Below are 19746 nucleotides of genomic sequence, written 5' to 3'. Positions count from 1 at the left end.
CATCAGAAAAGAGTGAGCATCTGTGTGTACATTAGTTCATCAAAAGAAGATTAACTTCTAAAAATACAATGATCTATTTTTGCCAGGGACATCTGTTATAAACAACAGGCTGGTTTGCAGTTTCGATTTATCTTTCTCCATTTCAGTCCTTCCAAACCAATGTCAATATTTTGTTAAATCTGTAATGGGATGTGATGATAAGCCTGCATTTGTTGCCCAGCCCTAATTGCCCTTGAATTGAATATTCCAGAGGGCAGTTAAGATTCACCCACATTGCTGTGGGTCTGGAGTCACATGTTGGCCAGATCGGGTAAGGACAACAGATTACCTCCTCGCGAGAACATGAGTGAACCTGATGGGCTTTTACAACCATCGATGACAGTTTCATGGTCACCGTGACTGCCAGTAGCTTTTAACGTTACTTTTATGAATCAAATTTAAATTCCACTTGCTGCCATGGTGGGATTTGAACACTCGTCCCCGGAGCATTAGTCTGGCCACCCGGATTACTTGTCCAGTGACATTACAACTGTGCCACCTTGTGCCAACTCTGTGCACAAAATGGGGGTCAGACGGCCTGTTCCCCTGTGGGATGAAAAGTTGTCTCACCTTGTGTGATGTTGCTGGGCACATCGAGGAATTGTAGAATGGTTACAGCACACAATGAGGCTATTTGGCCTATTGTGTCCGTGCTAGTTCTCCGTGAGAGTGGCTCACCCTCGTCTCACTCCCTCAGCTTTTCCCGGAAGCCCTGCAAATCAGATAATTGTCCAATTCTCTTTTGAAATCCTCGATTGAATCTGCCCCCACCACATTTTCAAACTATACACTCTGGACCCTAACTATTGGCTGTGTAAAGATTCCATTCCTCGGTTGTCATTGTTGCGTTCTCCGGCTCTTGATACCGCTACCAAAAGACAGGTTTCCCCCCTCGACTCGCCCAGACCCTTTGTGGTTTTTCTTTAGTAAGGACACCCACCCCAAGCAGGCGAGCCTGTACTCCACAAGGAGCATGGATGAGACAATGATCCCCCCCCCCCCCCAACTGCGGGATATTACATTCCTCCCCCCAAAGTCCGAAGACCCCCTCGACGAGCGATGAGGCAGAGAAGGGGGAGCAGGTGGAGAGCATTCGGCTCCGGCAAGTCTTCATAGAGCTAGGGCGACACGGTGACGCAGTGGGTTAGCACTGCTGCCTCACGGCGCCGAGGTCCCGGGTTCGATTTCGGCCCCGGGTCACTGTCCGTGTAGAGTTTGCACATTCTCCCCGTGTCTGCGTGGGTCTCACCCCCCGCAACCCAAAGATGTGCAGGTTAGGTGGATTGGCCACGCTAAATTGCTCCTTAATTGGTAAAAAATAATTGGGTACTTTAAATTATAAAACGATTTTTTAAAAAAGTCTTCATTCAGCCGATGCAGCGGATCAGTCGGCGTTTACCATGTTGGTGAACGCTGTCCGCGGCAGTAACGTCATTGTGGATGATCGTCAGGAGGCGGCTGACCTACAGAGTCGGCCCGAGACCTCAGAGGTCTGCATCCCCATCTCAGAGTCAGAAGACACAACGTCAGGCATGTCGGTGTTGAGAGCGACTGGAGACGGCACAGTTGGCTGGTTCGGAATGAAGCTGGAGGATCCAGGTCAGGCTTCTTTCGAGGCACTTCCCGAGGGAGCAACCTCCTCCACAGGCAAAGGTGACCCAGGGGCTGTCTCATTCGTCGTCCTCGGACCCGTACTTGCGAAGAGACTGCTCCCATTTGACGGCCGACAATCCCGGAAAGGCAGCGAGCACCGTCGTTGAAGTTATAAATGAACACATCGTCCAGTGCGAAGTGTCGAAGAGGTCGACGGTGAACTGGGCAACGCCCTCGCATTTCTTGGTTACGATGTACGTTTGCCGCGATGTCTGGTATAATCAAACTCAGTCGGGTGTGAAACCCAATTCCCATTAACATCTCAGTGGGGGCTACCACAATCACTGCGTGCGGCGTGGTACGAAAATAAAAGTCTCGCCAGTCTGGTGTCCATTGAGCCAGACGTCTGTTTCTTGAGCCCCCGTTTCACCATCTGCATGACTCTCTTTGCCAGGCCATTCAATGCTGGATGGTATGTGGTGGTGCGGACCCCATTGCTTTTTACAAAAGCGGGAAATTCTTTGTTCGTAAAAGAGGCGCCGTTATGGATACGAGTACCTCAGGGATTCCATATGTGAAAAACGAAATGCACAATCGCGCGACTGTTTCCTGGGAGGTGATTGTCGCCATCTTGTGAACCTCCAGCCACTTCGAATGGGTATCCACCAAGATGAGAAACTTCGGTCCGCCGAAATCGGCGTGTGCGCAGCCCAGGTGCACCTGACCACTCCCAAAGGTGTAAGGGTACCACCACAGGGAGCTTCCGGTGCTCCTGGCAGATGGAGCACTACTGGACCAACATCTCAATATCGTTGTCCAATCCCGGCCACCAGGCGTAGCTTCTCTCCAGCATCTTCATTTTGGACAGTCCGGGGTGTCTGTTGTGAAGGTCCTTCATCACGATTGGCTGTCCCTTCGCCAGGATAACAACCCTGGTGCCCTATAGGAGGATACCAACTACCACTCCGACAATTTTGATGAGAAAGCCTTCAAGTCTACTGATAGCTGCCCATCGTACAGCACCAGATGGGGGCTGGTTTAGCACAGTGGGCTAAACAGCTGGCTTGTAAAGCAGAACAAGGCCAGCAGCGCGGGTTCAATTCCTGTACCAGCCTCCCCGAGCAGGCGCCGAATGTGGCGACTAGGGGCTTTTCACAGTAACTTCATTTGAAGCCTACTTGTGACAATAAGCGATTATCATTTCATTCAGATGTCACACTTTTGTAAGCACCGGGTCAGTTTGCATCCAGTCATGAACATACGAGGCAATGACAGGCAAGGAGGCAGTGGTGCAGTGGTATTGTCGCTGGACTAATAATCCTGGGTGTCCTGGTTCGAATCCTGCCATGACAGATGATTTGAATTCAATAAAGATCTGGGGCAGGATTCTCCCATACCCGGCGGGGCGAGGGGTCCCGGCGCCGAGGAGTGGTGTGAACCACTCCGGCGTCGGGATGCCCCAAAGGTGCGGAGATTCCGGAGAAGGTGAGGAGATTCCGCACCTTCAGGGGCTAGGCCAGCGCCGGAGTGGTTTGCGCCGATCCGGCCGGCGCAGAAGGGGCTTGGCGCCCCGCCAATCGGCGTGAGTTGGCGCATGCGCGGGAGCGCCAGCGTGTGCTGGCGTCATCCCAGCGCATGCGCAGGGGGGGGTTCATCTCCACGTCGGCCATGGCGAAGGAATAGCAGCCGACTCGGAGGAATAGAGTGCCCCCACGGCACAGGCCCGCCTGCAGATCGGTGGGCCCCGATCGCGGGCCAGGCCACCATGGGGGCACCCCCCGGGGCAAGATCCCCCCCGCACCCCCCCCCAAGGACCCCGGAGGCCGCCCGTGCCGGCAGGTCCTGCCGGTAATGACCGACTCTAATTTACGCCGGCGGGTCTGGCAAAAAACAAGCAGCCTTGCGGGCCGGCGAATCGCCGGGGGGGGGGGCGCTGCCAGCGGCAGCCGACCGGCACGGCGCGATTCCCGCCCCGCCAACTCTCCGCCGCCGAAGTATTCGGGAGCCGGCGCGGGCGGGATTCACGCCGCCCCCCGGCGGGGGGTTGGAGAATCCCACCCCATGGAATTAGAAGCCTGAAGGTAAATATGAAAAATTGTCGATTGTCATAAAAACACATCTGGTTCACTAATGCCCTTTGGGGAAGGAAATCTGGTCTGGCCTACATGTGACTCTAGACCCACAGTAATGAGGTTGACTCCTAAGTGCTCTCAGGGATGGGCAATAAATACTGGCCCAGCCAGCGACGCCTACATCCCAGGAACAAATTTCAAAAAAGGTGTCCTTAAAGTTTAGGGCAGCAATCACTTTGTCTGCCCCAATGCCATAGTGAAGTATCGCACGTGGCATATAACGACTTAGAATCAAAATGTGTCAACACCCCAAAGAGGACAACCATTGCTTCACCTTTTTAAACGTTGCATCTTGGGCCTTGCCCCAAGCCCAAGGCTGGCACTTGTTCAAGACCAAGTGGCGGGGGGCTAGGCAAATTCAGAATAAATCGCCCGTTGTGATTAACGGGGCCAAGGAAAGAGCGAAGGTCTATGGCATCTCGCGGAGTGGGGACCATTTTGACTGGCCATACCTTTTTGCCGATTAGGCGTAGGCCATCTCGGTCCACCCACTATCCCAAATAGATCACCTCCTTTGCGTGAAACATACATTTCACGTGGCACAGGCGGACTCCATATTCAGAAAACAATGCCACCTCGAGGTTGTTGCTCTGTGGCCCCTGTGACCAACACGCCACCCAAGTAAATGGCAACGCATGACAAACCACATGTGATGTTCTCCATGACGCGCTGGAAGACTGCACACGCTGAGGATATTCCGAACGTAAGCCAGGATGTACCCAGAGTACCTTGTGTGTATTAATCGTTACGTTCTTCCAGCAAGATTTATCGGACTTCAGCTGTCAATACTTGTTGCTCATGCCCAATTTTGTGAATGTACAACCCCCGTCTAACTTTGCATACAAATCTTCGATGCACGGTAAAGGGTCTAATTGTGAAGCTGTGTTCACAGTTAACTTATAGTCTCCGCAAAAGTGAACGGTCATATCCGCCGTTACTTCAGGGACCACCAGCGCCATGCAATCAGCGAAGCGCGCCGGCCGAATGATCCCCAAACTTTCTAAACACTTTAGTTTGGTCTCCTAACCTTTTCCATTGTAGCATAGGGAACCCGGCTGGCACAGGAACATCGGGGCTGGGTATCCGGGTCCACCTGGAATTTGAACACGGCTCCTTTAATGGTACCCAAACCAGGCTGGAAAACCTCCGGGAATTGGCTCAGCACCGTACGCAGACCACCAGACCCCACTTGGAGGATATGGTGTCCGTCTAACAGCAGCTGGTGCAGCCAATTGTGGCCGTTTCCTTCCACAACAATGAGGAGAAGGCGAACTGACTGGACCCACAAACTACCGGAGTGGGGGAGGATGGTAGGCAACCGAGTCACCAAGTCACCCAAAGACAATGTATGCACTCCTTGATAAGATCAAAAGTGCTCTGGGCCACCATAGAAACGGCCACTCCAATATCAATTTCCATTTGGAGCATATGACCATTTACTTGATTTACTTGCATCGGAACACGAATGGGGGCCACGTGGGACACTGCCAAACAGTTCAGCTGCATTTCAGCCTCACCCTCGGCCTCTTTTAGTTCATCCAGATGCAAGTCCCGGCCCTGGCGCGGACGTCCTCCTTGATTGGGGCGCCTGGAGTACTAGCCTTCCTGCAGTCTGCGGGGACACCTAGACTGGCGCCCACACGTCGCACAGGGGCCTTCAGCCGAATTCGATGACAACGCGTGTCTCGACAGCCGGCTTTTCACCCAGAGGCCAGAGTCGCAGCAGCGTTGAGTCCGGGTCACGGGGGTGCCACGGGAGGTACGACGCACTAAAGTGTTCACCTCTACACCTTGTATCTCTCGGATGCCACTTTCCTCACTTTCTTGAGACAAGGAGACCTGTAACGCCTGCTGAAAAATTAGAGAAAATTCGACCAAATGTTTTTCCTGAGTTTCCATATTATTCATACCCCAGAACAAATGATCGCAGATAACATCGGACACAGTTCCATATTCACAAAACACGGCTATCTTCCATAGCCAAGGCACGAACTCAGTGACGGACTCACCAGTGGACCGCTCCCCCATATTAAACTGATATCTTTGAACAACTATCAAGGGTATTGGGTTAAAATGTTGCACCACAAGTGTCATGGGCTGGTCGAACGTTTGCGTATCTGCCGTCACCAGATCCACAGGCCATCATTTGTATGACCATCTGGCGTTCGTTCTCCGCGATGTCTTTGGCCCGGAAGAAATAGTGCATTCGGTCAACGTATTGGTTCCAGTCTTCAACACTGGCGTCAAATGTATCCAACCATCCAAATAGAGGCATGGAAAATCAAGTAATTCCAAACCTGGTCCAGAATATCGGGGAGGTGGCTCAGCTGAATAGGTCGCAACATCAACAGCAAACCAGTTTACTCCTCGTCGCCAGTTTAATAAGGAGTCCAGACCGAGAAAGTAAGGAATCATTTACAAGGAAAGAACGATATGTACATTACCTCTAGTGGAGCAGCTTGTATTCCATAAGGAGCACAGGGAATACCAGCATTCCCACCCCGCTGGTCCTCTGTGGGATATTATACTTTTGAACTTTTCTTTTTCAAATTTCCTATTGTGATGCTATTGGCTTTCATGTTTTTTTTTACCTACATGGCATCAGGGACTACGTTATCAAAAGTATTCTTCGACTGTGATCAAGATTTAAAATAAGCTGTCGATTCTGTCCAAAGCCATTTGCTACAGCGATGCACCACTTTCACTCGGTCCATTTTCGTTGCAGTGATGAACGCCCTTGTCTTCTTCTGAAAAATGCTCTGAGGTGTTCTCCAAGATGGCAGCCTTGTGAATCCAACTAGCTGAAACGTAAAGAAGTGATTGCTTCGCGCAACTGAACACAGAATCATAGAATAGGGTGCAGCACAGAAAGAGGCCATTTCCACGTGAACAGTTCACCCAGTGTGATTCCCCTGCCTCCGCCCTGTAACCTGCGCAGTCTCCCTTTACAGACAACAACTCAATTCTTTTGCGAATCCCTCAGTTGAACCTGACCCCACCATGATCTCCGACAGTGTAATCCAGGTCTTAACCACTCGCTGTGTGCAAAACCTTCTCTTCATCTCTTCACTGTTTCTTTTGCCATTTACCTTAAATCTGTATCCTCTCTTTCTTCATCCTCCCACCACCAGGAACTGGTTTCCCCTGTCCAGACATCACATGATTTTGAGTACCTCTATTAGGGGAGGCCGTGGCATAATGAAAATGTCAGTGGACTAACTATCCAGGTGACCCAGGCTAATGCTCTGGGGACCTGGGCTTCAAATCCCAACACGGTAGATGGTGCAATTTAAATTCAAAGAATATATAACTGAAAGCTAATTTCAGTAATGGTGACTATGAGACTATCAGTGATTGTTGTGAAAACACAGCTGGTTCATTAATGTTCTATAGGGGAGGAAATGGGGCGGCACGGTAGCAGTGGTTAGCACTGTTGCTTCACAGCACTAGGGTCCCCGGTTCGATTCCCGGCTTGGGTCACAGTCGGTGCGGAGTCTACACATTCTCCCCGTGTCTGCATGGGTTTCCTCCGGGAGCTCCGGTTTCCTCCCACAAGTCCTGAATGACGTCCTGTTAAGTAATTTGGACATTCTGGATTCTCCCTCTGTGTACCCGAACAGGTGCTGGAATGTGGCGACTAGGGGATTTTCACAGTATCTTCATTGCAGTGTTAATGTAAGCCTAATTGTGACAATAATAAAAAATATTAAAATATTAATATATATTAAATCTGCCATCCTTACCTGGTCTAACCTACATGTGACTGCAGACTCACAGCACTGTGGTAGGTTGATTCTTAATTGCCCTATGAAATGGCCTGGCAAAGCACTCAGCTCAAAGGCAATTAGGGATGGGCAGCAATACCTTGCCAGCAACACCCACACCCCATCAAAGAATTTTTAAAACTCACCTCTCAATGCCTTCTCCAAGGAGGATGTCGTGTAATGAGTTGATAGAATAGATGCGCTCATGTGTAATGTAGACTATGGCATATCAGTGTTATCAGCAGTCATGTGTTAGCGAGGGTGGATAGATGAACATACTGTGTAACCTGTGAACATAAAGTGTTAACAAATCAGTTTAAAGCAAGTATCAGAGTAAAGCTCCAGTCTCTCTCGGTAAGATAGGTCACGCATACCCCAAACCATTTTCCCGGACATCAGCCAACCGATGGTGGGCAGGAAAAGCAGTGTTGAGCCCGCTGACGGCAATGGCGGCTTTTCCCGCCATAGAGTGTGGCATTTAGTGCCAACGATTTTAATCCACCAGTTCCATACTTTATCGCCTGTGGGGAGGCCTATGATTCGCCTACTCCGCCATTGCCTCAGTGCCGTAATCATCGGACGACACAGCAACCACACCTCCCAAGTTGCCGGGAAGTGACGGCTGCCAAGTTTTCAGACTCCTTCCTGGAGGGGTCATCTGGATGCAGCAGAGGTCCAACGTGATGTCCTCTACCCGCGCTCAGGAAGGTAACCAGCCAACACGGTCACCAACCCAACATAGGAGATAGTGGCATCAGAGGTCAGCACTCACGCCTCATAGAAGAGGACAACTATCCAATGCAGGAAGACGATGAATGATCTCCTCTGTTCTGCCAGGTTAAGTTACTCTTCTCATCAATCTCAACTCACACACTCACAAACCCATCACACAGCCACAGGGATCTCTGTCACTGTCAGCTCAGGGGAACTACCTCTTGCTCTCCCACACACACCTTCATCTCCCCTGTGGGTAATGTCCTCATCACCTCACTGGTCCCACTCACCATCTATGCATGTTAGGCATCTTCAGCATCTGCTCTGGCGCGCGCCCTGCTTACACTCTCTCCATCTGTTTTTATACAAGGGATGTTGGCTCGCAACAAGGGCAGAGATCCCAGGTGGGTGCAGGGATGCCAGAGTTAAAGGTCCTCATGGACTTTGAAGACAGAGACGTCCAGCTGGTCTGGGAGGACGTTCACCGCTCCCGTGATGATGGCGATAAACCAAGTGAGGATCCAGCACTGGATCGTCCATCAGACAACAGTGCCTTGAATCATCTCTCCTGTTTCCCGGCCCCCCTCGCCATGCTCTAATGGCAATCCATTTCAGTCGCAGGCACATCTGGGAAGCAGCCCAGGGAGTCCACCAGCCAGCTCCTCGACTCCAGCCCTGAGAGCAGTGCAGAAGAAAAATTCACAGACCCCCAACACTGAAGCACCATCACAGTGCCCAGCCACAGCCTCTATCAGTGCAGAGACACACTCCCTGGTGAGACCAAGGGCAGAAGTGCACGTGGCTGGGCAGGCGCATGCCCAATCCAGGAGCACATAAAATAGTGCATGATGATGTCGGGTGTGCATTCAGGCATCATCACACATGATGCGACCATCAATTCACACAAGACCATTTGTAGAAGTGAACAGTGGTTTTAGTAAGCTAGATCTGTGCCTGCCTGCGACTGCTCTGTACTGAGTGCCGCCTACAGGCTGCAGGTTTATACACCACCCCCGAGGGCGCGGAGCCACAGGCGGAGCACACATGAGATTATTTGACAGGTGTGTGTGATTCTGGCTACGTGCCCATAATAAGATACAAGCGTATTATAATGAGGTAGCTGATGTTGAACGGCAGGTGAAGCGCCTCGCCACTCTGGTGATATGCATCACTGCAAATACACAAGGGGTTAATGTAAATACACTACGACTAAGTAAACACTAGAGGGAGCACCAGAGACGTCATGACACGCAGACATACAGCTAATGAACACATAGAATATGACACAACCAATGGGCAGTCAAGGCACCCAGAGGTGACACTACCACAAGGGGGCATTACACAACCCATATATAAGGACAGGGCACACATGCTGTGTCTCTTTCCACAGGCGACACTTAGAGAGTAGGACAGGGGCAGTTCAGAAGCATCACACCCACCACGTGGTTTAGAGCAGACTGGTTAGTTAGACTGAGTTACTGTAGCAAGATTAGCAGGAGAGACAAACTCATAGACAACTGTGCTAATGGTTCAATAAATCACAATTGAACTTACTTCAAAGTCTGGAGTATCTTTAGGTGAAAGCTGCATCGAGTTGCAGCCTGTGTTATCCCAGAGTACATAACACAACAGCCACTAACAGAGGGATGGGACTATCATGGTAGACTTTCACGCCAATATAAAATGTGACTTTGGCCTTCTCGCACATTTTCCACTCCCGTCACCAAACCCACCTGATGGGAGCCGGAAAATCCCGGCCTGCAGCAGTGGTGAGATCAATCTAACCAAGGACTGGTGCCATCAATGTGAGAGTGAAGAAAGACCTGGCAGCCACGCAAATTCATAAACCTACGGGAAGAGGATGCAAACTGAAGAGAGATAATGATGTCCGTACCCAATGGGTGGTCACTGCCCCTACCTCGCACAGTTAAATGTCTTGAAGGGCCACAGAGAGGCCAGAAATGGGAGCAATGGAAGAATCACTTACTCTGATATCGAGCAGCATCGGGTCTTGATGCTAAAGAGCGAAAGCACCAGATTAGTTCATTCCTTTATGCCATGGCAGATGAAGTTCGCCTGAGGCAGGCGGTGGAGGACTCCTCTACAGACTTCTAAAAGCTTTCAACATGTATTTTAGCCTGAAACCAAACCCGGTGATAGAGCTAACCTGCTTTAACCAAGGGTCCTAAAGACCAAAGGAATGCGTTTAATTATTTCTGACCGAGCTATATGGCCTGCCAGCTCTTACCATTATGGGGCATAGAAAATTGAGCTAATCCATGACCACATCGTTGTTGGGGTCCAGAATAGAAGCTCTGTGAAGATCTCTTCTTGGATCAAATGGTTCAATACATGTGCCTCATGAATTGGGCTGCAATTCATTATGACTCCCAGGCTCTAGGTGACACATTAACCGGGTAGGCCCACAGCAAAATAGGTGATAGAGCGTGAAATCCCACAGCAGCCATTTTGAGATGCTTGGAGTGCAAAGGAAGAATATAGATGTCAACATGGCCCAGCAGGGGGAGCAGAGTGCTTCCAGTGCATCAGATGTTAAACTGCAAGGTCAAGGTGGCACACACCTTCCAATTGCTCCTCTTCATTGCAAGGGGTGACAGATTGTTGATTCTCTCTATGTTGTTCACAATAAACACACACCCTTATTGAGTGAAGAGGTTGGCATACCCCTGGGTATTCTGGGGGAAAAAACAAGTGGTGAGCAGCATTTGAACAACTCGTTGCCTTTCATGGAAAGTGTTATGTAGAATCTGTTGGCTTTTCATAGATTATCATAGAATTTACAGTGCAGAAGGAGGCCACACGGCCCATCGAGTCTGCACCGGCTCCTGGAAAGAGCACCCTACCCAAGGTCAACACCTCCACCCTATCCCTACAACCCAGCAACCCCACCCAACACTAAGGGCAATTTTGGACACTAAGGGCAATTTATCATGGCCAATCCACCTAACCTGCACATCTTTGGACTGTGGGAGGAAACCGGAGCACCCGGAGGAAACCCACGCACACACGGGGAGGACGTGCAGACTCCGCACAGACAGTGACACAAGCCAGAATCGAACCTGGGACCCTGGAGCTGTGAAGCAATTGTGCTATCCACAATGCTACCATGCTGCCCGGCCTAGAACAGCTGAGGAGGTTTAATTAGTGACCAGTGATGTCCCTCCCATCACAGAGGCACCATCCACTAGCCCCTGGGTGGATATTGAGATTATGGGTCTCTTAGTCCTTCATAAAACTAGGCCAGTGGGATTCAGAAGGCAGTGCAGTGATGATCCATATGAAGATCTTTTGGACTTGAGTTGCCTCTTTCCTGAAGAAGAGAAAGAGGAAGAGGACCTATTGAGAGTATTGGGTCCTCATATTGGAATTGCATTCCAATTGACAGTCAAACCATATGTCACCTTTGTTTCCTTATTTGAGGAGCCGGATGTGTTTCTTTTGGCTGAACAACATTCATATCTTCATGCCGCTGGATATACCAATGGAATACCTTGCCTATTGCTGGTTAGTTATGAAATTTCTTGCAAGGAGTAGAACATGCTAGATTCCATGCATGAGTCCATAAAATATCCCACTGCCAGAGAGTTGGTAGCCCCTGTTTCATGAACCTTTTTCCCAATAGAGGTGTTCATCAGAATAGGAGTCAAGCCAGAACCTTCAGAGCTTCTACAGTATCAGAATCCTCTACAGAAAATTTGAATATACAAAATTTGTCTTAATATTATTCGGGGTTCACCCCATTGTAGAAAATGGTATTTTCTTCATCTTCTTGTCCAAAAGAATTCTCCCCAGTCTCACACAGAGAAAAGTGTGGAAATGTCAGAAAGAGTACCTTTTTGTTCCAAAATGTTATCACCACTCTTTGTTTCCTGAAACGTTAGCAGGAATTGTGACGGTTTCCTTCTCATTGTCCAATTTGATAGAACCTCAGAATGGAATGTCTTTGATGTAGTAGTGAACTAAATGGCTGTGAGAGTCTCCATTGGAATTGAAGAGTCTTTGTCTTCTTAGCTCTTTCCCCAGTATGCTGCAAAGAGAGAAAACATTCCTGACATAATCCTCATTTCTTCTCTTCCAGTTCTTGGGAGCTCAAAGGTTGAGGTCCGTCACTCTTGAATCAGCCTTTCTTTGAAAAGTGACAATGGTCCTTACAGTTCAACAGTCTTGAAGTTTACGCTTTATTACCATCAGTGATGCAAACCTGCTGTCCCATTTCACTCATGATAATGTCCTCCATGGAAAAGAAGAAGATCCACATGTATCCAAGACATTTTCCCGAAGGGAATGTGGGAGACTGAGTCTCCAATAACATTTCCAGTGCAGGCACGAGGCCAAGGTACTTCCTTCTGCACTGTACCAATTTTGTGATTCTGCGATAGTAGCAGTGACTTGGGTTGACAGTGGGAGAAGGAAGTGTAGGAGTGAGAGTTGGGTAGAATCTGTAGCAGTGAGGAGGCATTGCAGAAATTAAATGTAAATCTGAATGGTTAAAACTTAGTTTCATATTGTTGTGAAGAAGTTGGTAGAATACTTGACGGAAGGTGTGGTGTAATGGGTTAATAAATTAGGTATGCTAATGAGTGATGTAGACTGTGCTGTATCAGCGACATCAGCAGTTATGTGCTGGACACTTGAGAGAGGGACAGAGGATGGAACATCCTGTGCAGTAAAGTCCTACAATTCGCGAGGGTTCTTTTTCCACGAAATCCGGAAAGTGGCAAAATCGTTAACAAGAAATATGCTTTTGACTGCAACTCAAAGTTTTCAGCAATGCGAGGGCAGCATTGATTTGTGTAGTTAATCGACAGCGAATTGTGGTGCAGCGCCCGTATGCGATACACTCTGACCAATACATTGGTGAAGATTTAAAATTGAATCAAGCCGTTATTGCAACTCCAGACCCGGCGATCTGGACACTTCCTGGCAAACCCCTTCATTCTTTCTGTACTCCAGCTGAACTCATTCCAGTTATTACTTATTGAAACTTACGGATAATGCGGGGCCTGGATAGAGTGGACATGGAGAGGATGTTTCCACTTGTAGGAAAAGCTAGAAGCAGAGGACACAATCTCAGACTAAAGGGACGATCCTTTAAAACAGAGATGAGGAGGAGTTTCTTCAGCCAGAGGGTGGTGAATCTGTGGAACTCTGCCGCAGAAGGCTGTGGAGGCCAAATCACTGAGTGTCTTTAAGACCGAGATAGAAACTTCTTGATTAATAAGGGGATCAGGGGTTATGGGGAGAAGGCAGGAGATTGAGAAAAATATCAGACATGATTGAATGGCGGAGCAGACTCGATGGGCCGAGTGGCCTAATTCTGCTCCTATGTCTTATGGTCTTATGTACTCTGTCATGGCTGCTGTGTCCCCAGGGAAAGTAGAGAGAGGGAGAAGAAAACTAGATGGAGGAAGCGGTGTACAAAATACAAAGGGTGGGTAAGTGAAAACACGAACCAGGGGGAGTCGCAAACGGCAGGATTTTCCTGCACTCAAGAGACATTTTTACTCTGTAACCAATCCTACATATGGTGTCAATAAACCAGTTTAAAGCAAGTGCCAGAGTATGAGTGCAGCTCTCCAGGCTAGATAGGTCAGAGGTACCAGAAGCCAGCAGCCACACCAAAAGCAGATAACACCTACCTTCTTCAATCTTGCTATGTAACTAAAATTCATCATTCCTGCAACCATTCTCATGAATCTTTTCTGCACACTCCCAATCCCTTCATATCTTTCGTAAGGTGCAGTGCCCAGAGCTGGATGTATTTCTTCAGTTGAGCCTGAACCAGTGTTTTACACAAGTTGATCAGAACCTCCTTGCTTTTCTACTCTATGTCCTATTAATAAAGCTTAAGGTACAGTATGCATTCCCATGTTCAATGATATATCCATATTTAGATCCAGGTCCCTCTGCTCCTGTGCCTCTGTTAGAATTGCAACCCTTATTTTCCATTGCCTCTCCATGTTCTTCCTATCAAAATGAACCACTTCACCCTTCTTTACATTGAACATCATATGCCGCTTGTCTGTCCATTCCATGACTTTGTCTGTATCCTTTCAAAGCTCTGCACTACCTTTCTCATGGCTCACCCCACCACAGAACTCTAATACAAGCCTTCCTTCAGCTAAAAAAAAACAGCCGTTAACCACTTCTCTGTTTCCTGCCATTCATCCAATTTTGTCTCCATGTTGCTATTGTCTCTTTTATTCTATAATGTAATCAAATTGAACACGGAGTGTTAGCTGCTGTGAGGGAGAGTCTGGAGTTGAGATAAGTGAAGATGGCAGGGGAGGCAGGTATTGCCATGTCTGGCTTCCCTTATTACATCCACAGGTCAGTGGGGGCAGGAGCAGAACAAGGCCGGAGAGCTGGGAGATAAGTTGCAGCAGTCCTCCAACATTATGAGAACACGCCCGTGTAATGTCACAGGCAAGTGTTCGGGAGGTGACTATTTCTCTCTTCGATCTTTTCAGGCTTGCTTTGAAATTGAAGGCTGGGTTGAAAACGTTTGTGTGAAAATTAAGGATCAGTAGTTAAATTAAAACAAATTGAAAATCCACTTCCATGAAATAGGAATGCAGGGCCAGGCGATGTGTTGCAGCTGCTGCATGTGGGAGATGCTGGACCTCAGATTGCTACATAGCAACTACATCTGTAGAAAAATGTTGGTTGCTCGAGGAACTTCGTCTCAAAGTTAATGAGCTGGAGTCTGAGCTTCAGACATTGAGACACATCAGGGAGGGGGATAGTTATCTGGACGCTGTGTTTCAGGAGGCAGTCACACGCCTTTAGATTAACGACCTTGAATTCATACAGTGGTCAGGGACAGAAGAGTGTGACTACAAATGAGACAGGTAGAGGGATCCAAGAGGTAGTACTGCAGGAGCCTCAGCTCCTGCCCTTGTCCAACAGGTTTGAGAGGTGGACGAGAGCGGGGTCTGTAGGGAGGATGAGCAAACTGACCATAGCACCATGGTACAGGAGCCCTTCCAGCAGGGTGTGATTGCTTCCTGACACACAGCGTCAAGGTAACTACAGAGAAATGTAGTCATCGTTGGGGATAGTACAATTAAGGGAATAGACACTATTCTCTGTAGCCAGGATCGAGAGCCCCAATGGCTATGTTGCCTGCCCGGTGCCAGGGTTTGGGGTATCTGCTCATAGCTGGAGAGGAACTTGCAGTGGGATGGGGAGGATCCCTTGTCTGATCCATGTAGGTACCAATGACATAGGTAGAAAAGATGTTCTGCATAGAGAGTTTGAGGAGCGTGGCACTAAATTAAACAACAGAACCAAGATTATAATCTCTGGATTATTACCTGCACCACTGCAAATTAACATAGGGTATATAAAATTAGACAGATGAGTATATGGCTCAAAGACTGGTGTGAAATAAGTAGGTTTCGATTCGTGGGTGGGGAGCAGTTCTGTACAGTGATTATATAGGCCTACAAAGCAAAAGGATATGACAGCATTATAAGGCAGCTCTTTCGGTAATGATATCCAGAGTGCGACAGGAAGGGACAGATTGAACATACATCAGAAAAAGCAACCAGTAGTGTCAAAAGGGCAAAATTAATGATTCATTACTTAAATGCATGTAACATTCACCACAAAATAAATGAATTAGTGATGGATATGATCTTATCATCATCCCCAGCCATGAGCAGCCCTTTGTGTTGGGTGGGGTTACTGGGTTATGGGGATAGGGTGTAGGTGTTGACCTTGGGTAGGGTGCTCTTTCCAAGAGCCGGTGCAGACTCTTTTTCTACATTACAAACCAACTATCTTAGCCCATGTGCTCGATCTTATTGAGACATGCAGGGTTCTCAGGGGGCTTTTCAGGGTCGATGCAGAGAGGTTAGGCGGGATTCTCCGGCTGCGTCCACTCGGTGACTGGAGAGTCCCGTCCGAGGAGAATGGAGTTCTCCATTGTCCGCCTCTCGCCCATGGGGCTGGTTTAGCACAATGCAGGCCAGCAGCACGGTTCAATTCCCGTACCAGCCTCCCCGAACAGGCGCCGGAATGTAGCGACTAGGGGCTTTTCACAGTAACTTCATTTGAAGCCTACTTGTGACAATAAGCGATTTTCATTCATTCATTTCATTCATGGTGTTCTTGCGGCCGGGGGGCGGAAGAGTCCAGCCTGTTGTTTCCTGTTGTGGGAGAGAACAGGACCAGAGGGCATAATCTTGGAGTAAGGGGTCAGCCATTTAAGACAGCGATGAGGCGAAATGCCTTCTCTCAGAGCGCAGTGAATCTGTGGAATTCTTTACCGCAGAGTTGTAGAAGCTGGTTCAAGGCTGAGATAGACAAGTTTTAAATCAGTAAAGGGATCAAGGGTTCAGGGGATAAGGTGGGAAAGTGGAGTTGAGGATTCTATCAGATCAGCTATGATCTCATTGAATGGTAGAGCTGATTTCTTATGTGTCCATGTGGGCTGTGTAAGGGAGCAGCCTGTGGAGATTACAACAGATGATCCTGTTTATTCCTGTTATATTTGTTTATTTAGTTCTGCCGAATACCAAATGCAGGGTGCTATTGGAGCCAGATGTAGACTTTTAATGAATCACACAGTGCAGCAGAAAGTACAAAAGGTTGTGAATGTAGCCCAGTCCATCATGCAAACCAGCCTCCCATCCATCGGCTCTGTCTACAATTCCCGCTGCCTCGGAAAGGCAGGCAGCATAATTAAGGGCCCCACGCACCCCGGACATACTCTCTTCCACCTTCTTCCGTCAGGAAAAAGATACAAAAGTCTGAGGTCACGTACCAACCGACTCAAGAACAGCTTTTTCCCTGCTGCCATCAAACCTTTGAATGGACCTACCTCGAATTAAGTTGATCTTTTCTCTACATCCTAGCTATAACTGTGACATTATATTCTGCAGTCTCTCCTTCCTTCCCTATGTACGGTCTGCATTGTTTGTACAGCATGCAAGAAACAACACTTTTCACTGTATACTAATACATGTGACAATAATAAATCAAATCAAATCAGTGTGGGGTCCTGGCAAATGGGGGGCTCCCATTCTGAGAGATGACTGTTATGTGGAAACACCAATCAGAGCTTGGTATCTCTGAATTTGTGATCGGCTCATGAGCCTATCAGCAAGCAATACAGAACAACAGTATGTGGGAAACCAGTGTGCCAGATGTTGAGAGGTGGTGGGGACTTAGAGCAGTTCAGACACAGACGTCCTGAATTGGTGTGAAGTTTCAGAATGTTCATTGAGTAAAGGTTCTGAGCAACAGCCAGGTTTCTGGTATTTGGCCCACGGGCAGCCTGAAGCAAAAGTGAGGCCATCAACCTAATATCGGGGTGCGAGCACCTGCGAAGCCTTCAGCAAGGCAGGGAAGAGACGCTAACCAACGGCCAGCGAGGTGGGGCAACTCTTGACCTCAATCAAGGTCACGGCTGAGGAGGGCAGGCAGACAAAAAACCTCCATTACAGAAACCCCTGCCTGGAAACTTAAGAGCAGTCTAGATAGAAAGAGTGGGGAAAAAATCAGTGCTTTAAAACCTGTACCCTACACCTGCTGGCTCAGGCAGAGAAGGCAGCACTTGTAAATTCCGAGAAAAGTAAAACCAAATCAGCAGGGTTTGAACCCCCTCAGATCTTTGATCTGAAAGGCAAACTTTCACATCAATATGAAATTGATTTCACTAGGCTGTGATTGACAGCTTGCTCACAAAGCCAGTTGCCTGGATTGTTTAATGGCTTTTCCCTTCATGCATGAGTGGATTTTAACTAGGGTTCTGTGAAACTAACAACAATGTTTGTAAACATCTAGCTATGATTGACAGCTCTTGGACCACATCAAAGCCAGTTAAGTGCTCTCACTTCCTCTTTTTCACTACAGAAAGCAGAGCTGGGATCACAAATCAGAGGTGATTCATCAATTCATTGCTGGCAGGAGAACATAGTTCTCAAAATGGAGCATTCCAGCCATCAAGTGTGTTTCATATCAAATCACTGACACCTGACTATCAGCTCAGGAAGGAACATTGAGGTAGTAATTAGGATGCATTGCACCAGCTTTTCAGGCATAATACAGGCCAAACTACTCCAGTTTAGCAATGGACCATCTACATTCAATCAAAGTGAGCATTAGTCCTGCTGCTAAATTTAGGAGCAATTGTGCTTTGGTGTCCAGAATAAACATCTAAAACAGGTGTTAAACTTCTTTAAAATGTAAATTACAGTGCTCAGCACTTGTTCCGGGCTGTAACCCTGAAATTAGGGACAATGAGTGGAGCAGACCTCAGGCCTGTCGTGCTCCGGTTTCTCCAGCACTCCAGGACCCCGCCTTGCACATGAAAGTTAAGTCCATTTTCCTCCACCTATTTGAAAATGCAGTTAACATAGCCCAGCTCAGGGGGAAGAAATGAAGGTGAGAATCTTCTTGGTGGTGCCAAGCGGAGCAGGAAGTGTCGTGAATTCTAGGTCGTTACTGCCCTGGTTGAATCACATTTGTGAAAAGACCCTAATCCAACATCTACCCCTCGAGGACTGGCACGTATTTTAAGGTTCAGCTCCTTGCTGTAACTTCCAGGCTCCCTAATGTTGGATTTGGAAGTTACCCCGGAATTGCGCTGGGGGATCTCTCTCAGAACTTCAGAGGTAAGGGTTTGCATGGCAATTGCCCAGAAGTGGTAACTTCCTCCAAGCAAGTGCTTTGCGTTGGGAACCATCTGGATATGTGATTTAACCACAAACTTCAGATAGGAGCCAGTGGATGTGGTGTATTTGGACTTTCAGAAGGCGCATGCGATTGGGGGTAGTGCAATGATGTTCAAACTGGGGGTCGCGACCCACGGATGGGCCGCTGAATAGTTTAACATGGGTCGCCAAAAGGTCACCAAAATGATGTAAAATACCGTCTGACCATGTTTACCGTTTTCTCTCTGGGTAAATTCTCACTGCGTTACTGTGTATGACCACGGGAGGCTGATTAAGAAGCCGGTGCTTTGGACGTCCTTGTCTCTCTGGACCAATATGTAGTTGGGCACTTTGCAGTGATAGACCTGTAAAATTCTCTTTGGGTGACATTTCCTGCAACTGTGCTCAACGTGAGAATCTGTATTATTTCTTGAGTCCAGTGTGGTATTATTTCTTGATTTCAGTGTGTCGCTGACCAACCCCGTGTGTATTTTATCATTCTGTCAGTTAAGCTGGACATACAGCCTCCTCCACCCCTACAAGCCCCTATGTCCACTCCTTGCATTTCCAAATTGTCTCACTGGAACGAAGGAGGTTGAGGGGAGACCTGATAGAGGTCTACAAAATTATGAGGGGCATAGACAGAGTGGATAGTCAGAGGCTTTTCCCCAGGGTAGAGGGGTCAATTACTAGGGGGCATAGGTTTAAGGTGAGAGGGGCAAGGTTTAGAGTAGATGTACAAGGCAAGTTTTTTACGCAGAGGGTAGTGGGTGCCTGGAACTCGCTACCGGAGGAGGTGGTGGAAGCAGGGACGATAGTGAC

This window comes from Scyliorhinus torazame, chromosome 14, assembly GCF_047496885.1.
Source record: "Scyliorhinus torazame isolate Kashiwa2021f chromosome 14, sScyTor2.1, whole genome shotgun sequence".
NCBI classification, from domain to species: domain Eukaryota; kingdom Metazoa; phylum Chordata; class Chondrichthyes; order Carcharhiniformes; family Scyliorhinidae; genus Scyliorhinus; species Scyliorhinus torazame.
This window is presented reverse-complemented; position numbering follows the sequence as displayed.